Source organism: Orycteropus afer, unplaced genomic scaffold (assembly GCF_000298275.1).
Source record: "Orycteropus afer afer isolate SDZICR_OR568_19922 unplaced genomic scaffold, OryAfe1.0 scaffold00159, whole genome shotgun sequence".
Classification (NCBI taxonomy): domain Eukaryota; kingdom Metazoa; phylum Chordata; class Mammalia; order Tubulidentata; family Orycteropodidae; genus Orycteropus; species Orycteropus afer.
In genome coordinates this window covers 5,745,710-5,754,798 of record NW_006921746.1, presented here as the reverse complement: position 1 = coordinate 5,754,798, position 9,089 = coordinate 5,745,710, and positions in this window count along the sequence as shown.

Genomic DNA, 9,089 nt, shown 5'->3' with positions numbered 1-9,089 from the left:
TTATATATAGTTTGGGATTTACAGAAAATTTGAAAGAAGAATACAGGGAGTTCCCATACATTTTCCACCCAGTTTCAATATTGTTAACAATTTAGTCATATGAGTAGAAAACCCACTGCAATGGAGTTGATTGTGATTTATAGCAATCCCCATAGGGGTTTTCAAGGCCCTAAATCTTTACAGAAGCCCACTGCTTTGTCTTTCTCCCATGGAATGGCTTGTGAGTTCAAACCTGTGATCTTTTGGTTAGTAGCCAAATGCTGTAACCATAGGGCCACTAGAGCTCCTTGTATATATATTATGATACATACATACATACACACACAAATGTATATTATCCCAGTTTCTCAATTATATAGAAGAGGAGAGGCAGAGGTATTAAGTGTCTAATTCAGGTCCATACAATGCAAACATTACAGCTATTAATCACAAGTACCATTCTTTTTTACTAAGCTGCTTTTGTGTGTGTGTGTGTTTGAACACATTGTATTGTGTTTTAGGTGAAAGTTTACATAGTAAATTAGTTTCCTGTTCAACAATATATACACACATTGTTCTGTGACATTGGTGGCTATGTCCACAATATGTCAGCACTTTCACCATTTCCACCCTGCCTTTCCTGTTTTCATTCCTGTAGCTTCACTGCCCATCCTTGCCATCTCATCTTTGCTCTTGGGCAAATGTTGCCTGTTTGATATTATATAGTTGATTGTTCTGAGTGTTTTGCTTACCTAGTGGTGCTCTGATAGGAATATATACCACAGATGGGATGGCTTGAACAAACAAAAGTTTATTCTCTTACAGTTTTGGAGGCTAGACATCTGAGTTCAAAGTGCCAGGTTCTAGGGACTGGGTTAAGGCCCCTCAACCTTGGGCTTTAGCTCTGCTTCTTGTTCCCAGCCCACTGAAGCTAAAGGCATCTCTTCACTCAGGCAGCTGCTGGCAGCTGAGGCTGACAAAACCATGGTCAACAAGTGAAAAGGCACAGTCCTGATATTACCAAAGCACACAGCAGGCCATTAATTGAAGTCCATTAAAAGTCTCAAGATCAGCAGAGTATGGCAGGCTGCTGAATGAAGACTCAGCTACAAGCAGCATTCAAGCATGCCATAATCTATAGACCTTCCTCAAAACTGCTTCTTATAAAATGAAAGCAAACCACTTCCCTAAGGCAGCTACTCTGTTGTTTGTAGCAGATCCCACCATGGAGATGATTGCCAATCTTATCAAGGGGAATAACTATCTCCAGCTTCCCAGCCACTCAACCAGGCCCAGCCAAGCCAAGGAACACATTCTCCATTCTCCATTCATCCATTCTCCATGGATGTTGTTTACTTTATAAACATTATTTATTTATTCATTATTTGGCTGACTTACAAATAACCTCTGGGAATGGCTTCAATTTCAGGTTAAAAGAGTGTCTTAGGGTGTTAGTCTCAAAGGTCCTTCCAGTCTCTATTTATCCAGTAAGTCTAGTCTTTATTTATGAATCTGACTTTTGTTTCACATTTTTTCTCCCATTCTAACTGGACCTTTCTATTATGTCCCTGGTCAGAGTGGTTGGAAGTCCAGCCGGGCACCATCTATTTCTTCTGGGTTCAAGCCAGAGGCAACTATGGGTCATGTGGACAATTAGTCCTGTTCACTGATTAATTACTTCCATGAGTCATTGGTTTCCTTCACTCTCCTTTGCTCCAGACAGGAAGAGACCAATAGTTGCTTCTTAGATGGCTGCTTATAAGCTTTTAAAACTCAGAAGTTGCTCACCAAAATAGGTTGTGGAACTTTATCTTCATAAACCATGTTATGCCAATTAATGCAGATATCCCCCCAAGACTGTGGCATTTAGGCTTCAAGCCTGGTAATTCAGTCTTGTGATGTTATTGGATATGTCTGAGAAGTTTCTGTAACTAGCTGTAACTATGTAGTCTATTTTATATATGACTATACATTCAGCACATACAAATATGTATATAAAAATTCCTACAATTATACTTATATAAGCATGTTTATGTACTCCTATACATCCTCCAACAATTATATAGCTATATATCCACATAACAACTCACAAAATTTTGGTTGTTATTACTGTTGTTGGGGAATTGTTATACCATGTAAATGGCATTTGTTTATTCTTGTTTATTCAAGGTGAAATAACTGAGGAAAAAAATTAAGCCTCAAACTGCAATATTGAATGATTCCATGAGCAATATGTTGAAAGATTCAAGAAACATCAAAAGAAGATGGCTGGAATACACAGAGTCACTATACCAAAAAGAATTAGTAAAAGATCATCCATTTCAGGAGGTGGCATACCATCAAGAACCAGTGGACTAAAGGAAGAAGTTGAAGCTGCACTAAAGGAATTGGCAAAAATCAAGGCTCTGGGAATTGACAGAATACCCACTGAGATGTTTCAACAAATGGATGCTTCACTGGAGGCACTCACTCAGCTATGTCAAGCGATTTGGAAGACAGCTAACTGGCCAATTGACTGGAAGAGATCTATGTTTTATCCATTCCAAGGAAAAGTGATCCCACAGAATGTGGAAATTATTGAACAATATCATTAATATCACACACGAGTAAAATCTTGCTAAAGAGAATTAAAAAATGGTCGCAGCAGTATATTGATTGAGAACTTGCAAAAATGCAAGCTGGATTCAGAAGGGGAAGTGGAACAAGGGATATCATAACTGATGTCAGATGGATCTTGGCTCAAGGCAAAGTATACCAGAAAGATGTTTACTTGTGTTTTATTGACTATGCAAATGCATTAGATTGTGTGGATCATAACAAATAGTGGATAACATTGAGAGGAATTGGAATTCCAGAACAGTTAATTGTCCTCATGAGGAACCTGTATGTAGACCGGGGGGTGCTGTTTGAACAGAACAAGGGGATACTGTATGGATTAAAATTAGGAAGGGAGAGTGTCAGGGTTGTATCTTTTCACCATACTTACTCAATCTCTACCTTGAGCAAATAATCTGAGAAGTTGGAGTATACAGAGAAGAACATGGCATCAGAATTGGAGGAAGGCTCATTAACAAACTGAGATATGCAGACAACACAACTTGGCCTGCTGAAAGTGAGGATGACTTGGGGCACTTACTGATGAGGACTGAAGTCTACAGTATGAAGTATGAATTACACCTCAATATAAAGAAAACAAAAATCCTCACAACTGGACCAATAAGCAGAATCACTATGGAGAAAATATTGAAATTGTCAAGGACTTCATATTACTTTGTTCTACAATCAATGCCAATGAAAGCAGCAGTCAAGACATCAAAAGATGTATTGCATTTGACAAATCTGTTGCAAAAGACCATTTTGATGCCCTGAAGAGCAAAGATATGTCCTTGAATACTTAAGATGTGCCTAACCCAAACCATGGTGTTTTCAAGCACCTCATATATATGTAAGAGTTGGACAATGAACAAGGAAGACCAAAGAAGAGTTGATGCTTTTGAGTTGTGGTGCTGGTAAACAGTGTTGAAAGCACCATGGACTGCTAAAAGAACTAACAAATCTGTCCTGGAAGAAGTGCAGCCAGAATACTCCTTGGAAGTGAAAATGACAAGACTTCGTCTCACCTATTTTGGTTATGTTGTCAGAAGGGACCATTCTCTGGAAGTGAATGCCCTGTTTGGTTAAGTGGAGAGTCAATGAAAAAGGGGAAGGCCCTCAATGAGATGGGTTGACATGGTGGCTGCAGTGATGGGCTCGGGTATAGTAAGGATCACGAGGCTGGCACAGGGCTGGGCAGTGTTTCATTCTGTTGTACTTAAGGTCGCTATGAGTTGGAGATGACTTGACAGCACATAACAACACCAACAACTCTTGTTTATTCATTGTTGTCCTTTATTCTTTTGTACATTTCTGTTACTTTATTTACCTCGATCACATTGTACTGACTTCCTCTTGTGTTGGAATTGCCTTTCCCTTCACCATAATTAACTTATGTCAGCTATCTAGTATGTGACTTTCCCTCTCTCCTTCTCCCACCCCTGATTTGCAAAAAGAATGTTGTTTTCTATGTGTAAAGCTATTATTGACATTTCATAAAAAGTACTATCATACAATAGTTGTCTTTATGTGATTGACTTATTTCACTCAGCATAATGTCCTTCAAGAGTCATCTATGTTATGTTTCGTGGACTCATTATTGCACCCTATCATTGTGTAGTATTCTATTGTATGTGTGTGCCACATTTTATTTATCCATTCATCTGTTAATGATCACTTATGTTGTTTGCATATTTTTGATATTGTGAATAATGCTATGATGAACATAGCTGTGTATATGTCTATTCATGCCACTGCTATTATTTTGCTAAGATATATACCTAGAGTAAAATTGCTGGATCATATGATATTTCTATTTCCACCTTTCTGAGGAAGCACCATACCATTTTCTATAGTCGTTGTACCATTTTACAATCTCACCAGCAGTGTATAAGAGTTCCAATTTCCTTATAACCTCACTGGCATTTGTAGTTCTCTGTCTTTCTGATTAGTGCTAATTTTGGAGGGGTGAGATGCTATATCATTGTGGTTTTGATTTCCATCTCTCTAACAGCTAATGATTGTGAGCATCTCTGCATGTGTTTGTTGGCGGCCTGAATGTCTTCTCTGGTGAAGTGTTTGTTCATGTCCTTTGCTCATTTTTTTAATTGGATTATTTATGTTGTTTTAGCATTGAAGTGCTGATATTTTTTGTGTATTTTAGAGAACAGGCTCTTGTCAGATATTGCCAAATTTGTTTTTCCAGTCCTTAGGTTCTCTTTGTGGGAGCTCTGGTAGCATAGTGGCTAAAGGCACTTAACTGCTAACCAGAAGGCTGGTGGTTCAAATCACCAGCAACTCCTCGGAAGGAAGATGGGGCAATCTACTTCCGTAGTGATACTGCCTCGGAAACCCAAGGAGGGGTCGCTATGAGTCGAGTCCGACTCGACGGCACATAACAACAACAACAAGGTTCTCTTTGTACTCTTTTGTTAATAAAGTCTTTTGGTAAGCATAGATATTTAACTTGTAAGAGGTCATAGTTATCTAGCCTATCTTCTGTTGTTTCTGAATCGAGTCAACTAGACTCATAGTGACCCCTCCTTGGGTTTCCAAGGTGGGATCTCTATGGAAGTAGATTGCCCAATCTTCCTTCCAAGGAGTGGCTGGTGGGTTTGAACCATCAGACTTCTGGTTAGCTGTCAAATGCCTTAGGCACTATAACACCAGAGCATTTTGTGTATTTTCAGTTATAATAGTATATTTATGTCATAAGTTAGTATTGCACGGTTTGTCTCTATGTTATTTTTCAGGAACTTGAGTATTGGGTTTAACATTTAGGTCTTTGATCCATTTTGAGTTCGTTATTGTGTATGATGTGAAGTATGGATCTCATTTAATTTTTCTGCAAATGGATATCCAATTTTGCCAGCACCATTTGTTAAAGAGATCTTTTCCCCATTGTATGGATTTTAACACTTTGTTGAAGGTTAGTTGCCCATAAAAACTCACTGCCGTGGAGTCAATTTGACTCATAACAACCCCCTCCCACTTGACTTTCTGAAGTGGTATCACTGTAGAAGTACATCACTCAGTCTTCCTTCTGAGGTGGGTTTGAACAACCAGCCTTCTGGTTAGCAGTCAAATGCCTTAGGCACTACACCACCAGGGCTCCCAATAGATGGGTGGATTTACTTCTGGGTTCTCAATTTTGTTTTGTTTGTTTATGTGTCAATTGTTATAACAGGACGAGGCTATTTTGACTACTATGGCTGTATATTAAGTTCAGAGATCAGGAAGTAGGAGGCCTCCTACTTTGTTCTTCTTTTTCAATATTACTTTAGCTATCCTGGGCCTCTTTCCTTTCTATATGAAATTGAAGATTAGCTTTTCAATTTAATTAAGGAATGTTGTGGGATTTTGATTGTATTATAGCTATAGTTCACTTTGGGTGATGTTAATGTTTTTACAATGTTAAGTCTTCTAATCCATGAGCATGGTATGTTTTTCCATTCATTAAGTCTATTTTGGTTTGTTGCAGTAGTGTTTTGTAGGTTTCCTTGTCTAAATCTTTTATGTTCTTGGTTAATTTGTTTCTGATATTTTATCCTTTGGGGATTATAATAAATGGCATTTTTTCCTTGAATTCCTTTTTGGAGTTCTTCTGGGAGCTGTAGTGGTGTAGTGCCTAAGGCACTTGACTGCTAACAAGAATGCTGGCAGTTCAAATCCACCAGCCACTCCTCAGAAGGAAGGTTGGGTAATACACTTCCATAGTGATATTGCCTCAGAAACCCAAGGAGGAGTCACTATGAGTTGGATCTGACTCAATGGCAGTGAGTTTGGTTTGGTTTTCAAAGACAGGAGCTGACTGTGGAAGAGATAATCAATTGTTCATATGCAAGTTCAAGCTGAAGCTGAAGACAAAACAAATCCCTGAGGGCCAAAATTTGACCCTTGGTTATACCCCATCTGAATTTAGAGCAAATCTGAAGAATAAATTTGATGCATTGTACACCAATGACCAATAACCAGGTGAATTGTAGGAAGATGGCAAGAACATCATACATGAGGAAAGGAAGAAAAGATCAAAATGGAGGTCAGAAGAGCATCTGAAACATACTCTTGAATGGAAAGTAGCTAAAGCAAATGGAAGAAAAGCTGAATGAAAGATTTTAAAGGCAGCTCAAGAAGAAAAAGTAAATTATTATGATAAATGTGCAAAGACCTGGGGTTAGAAAAGCAAAAGGTGAGAATATGTTTAGCATTTGTAAAGCTGAAAGAACCAAAGAAAAATTCAAATCTCTACTGCCAATGATGCAGGAACTATCAAAAAAAAATGGAAGAAATACAGAGTCACAGTACCCATAAGAATTGGTCTATATTTGTCTGTTTCAGGAGGTAGCATATGATCAGGAAACAATGGTGTTGAAGGACGAAGTCAAAGCTGCACTGAAGGAATTGGCAAAGAACGAGTCTCCAGGAATTGATGGAGCCACTGAGATGTTTCAACAAACAGATGCCATGCTAGAGGTACTTACTTATCTATGCCAAGAATTTTGGAAGACATCAACCTGGCCTACTGACTGGAAGAGATCCATATTTGTACCCATTCCAAAGAAAGGTGATCTAACAGAATGTGGAAATTATTGAACAAAATATCACATACAAGTAAAATTTTGCTGAAGAGAATTCAAAATAGTTGTAGCAGTATATTGACAGGGAACTTCCAGAAATGCAAACTGGATTCACAATAGGATGTGGAATGAGGGATATCTTTGCTGATGTCAGATGGATTTTGACTGAAAGCAGAGAATAAAAGAAAGATGCTTACTTCTGTTTAATTGACTGTGTGGAGCATAACAAATTATGGATACTTCTGAGAAGAAAGGGAATTCCAAAACACTTAATTGAACTGATGAGAAACTTGTACATAGACGAGGAAGCTGTCATTTGAACAGAACAAGGGGATACTGCATGGTTTAAAATCAGGAAGGGAGTGTGTCAAGGTTGTGTCCTTTCACCATACTTACTCAATCTGTATGCTGAGCAAATAATCTGAGAAGGTGGACTATATGAAGAAGAACATGCCATCAGGATTGGAGGAAGACTCATTAATAATCTGCTATATGCAGTGGTGCAGGATGGATTCAGAAGAGGATATGGAACAAGGGATATCACTGCTTATGTCAGATGGATCTTGGCTCAAAGCAAATAAAGTAAAGATGTTTACTTGTTTTTATTGACTATACAAAAGGATTTGATTGTGTGGATCATAACAAATTGTGGATACTGCTGAGAAGAATGGGAATTCCAGAACACTTAATTGTATTCATGAGGAATCTGTACATAGACCAGGAGGCTGTTGTTCTAACAGAACAAGGGGATACTGCATGGTTTAAAATCAAGAAGGGAGTGCATCTGGGTCGTATCCTTTCCCAATACTTATTCAATCTATATGCTGAGCAAATAATCGGAGAAGCCAGACTATATGAAGAAGAACGTGACATTAGGATTGGAGGAAGGCTCATTAACAACCTGTGATATGCTGACAACACAACTTTGCTTGCTGAAAGTGAGGATGACTTGAAGCACTTACTGTTGAAGGTTGAATAATACAGTCTGCAGTATGGATTACATCTCAATATAAAGAAAACAAAAAGTTGTTCAGTTGTACAACTGGACCTGTACTCAGCATCACGATGAATAGAGAAAAGATTGAATTTGTCAAAGACTTCACATTGCTTGGTTCTACAATTGACAACAATGGAGGCAGCAGTCAGGACATCAGATGATGTATAGCACTGGGCAAATAGGCTGCAAAGGACCTCTTTCAGGTGTTGAGGAGCAAATATGTCTTCTTGAGGACTAAGGTGTGCCTGACACAAGCCATGATATTTTCAATTCCCTCATATGTATGTGAGAGCTGGACAATGAATAAAGAAGACTAAAGAAAAATTGACGCTTTTGAGATGTGGTACTGGAGATGAATGCTGAAAGTACCATGGACTGCTAAAAGAACTATCAGATCTGTCCTGGAGGAAGTGCACCTGAAATGCTCCTTGGAAACGAGAATGACCAGACTTCGTCTCACCTACTTTGGTCATGTTTTCAGAAGGGACCATTCCCTGGAGAAGGATGTCATGCTTGGTAAGGTGGAGGGTCGATGAAGTAGGGGAAGGTCCTCAATGAGATGGACTGACACAGTTGCTGAAGTGATGGGCTCAAGTATATCAGGGATTGCTCATCTGGCGAGGGACTGGGTAGTGTTTCGTTCTGTTGTGAATAGGGTTGTTAGGAGTCTGAGACAACTCGACAATACCTAATAAAAACATATGTAGATGGCACAACTTTGCTCGCTGAAAGTGAATATGACTTGAATCACTTACTGATGAAGATTAAAGACTGGATTACATGTCAGCATAAGGAAAATGAAAATCCTCAGAACTGGACCCACAAGCAGCATCATGATGAATGGAAAAAAGATTGAACTTGCCAAACATTTCATGTTACTTGGTTACACAATTAACACCAATGGAAGCAGCAATGAAGAAATCAGACGTGTTTCACTGGGCATA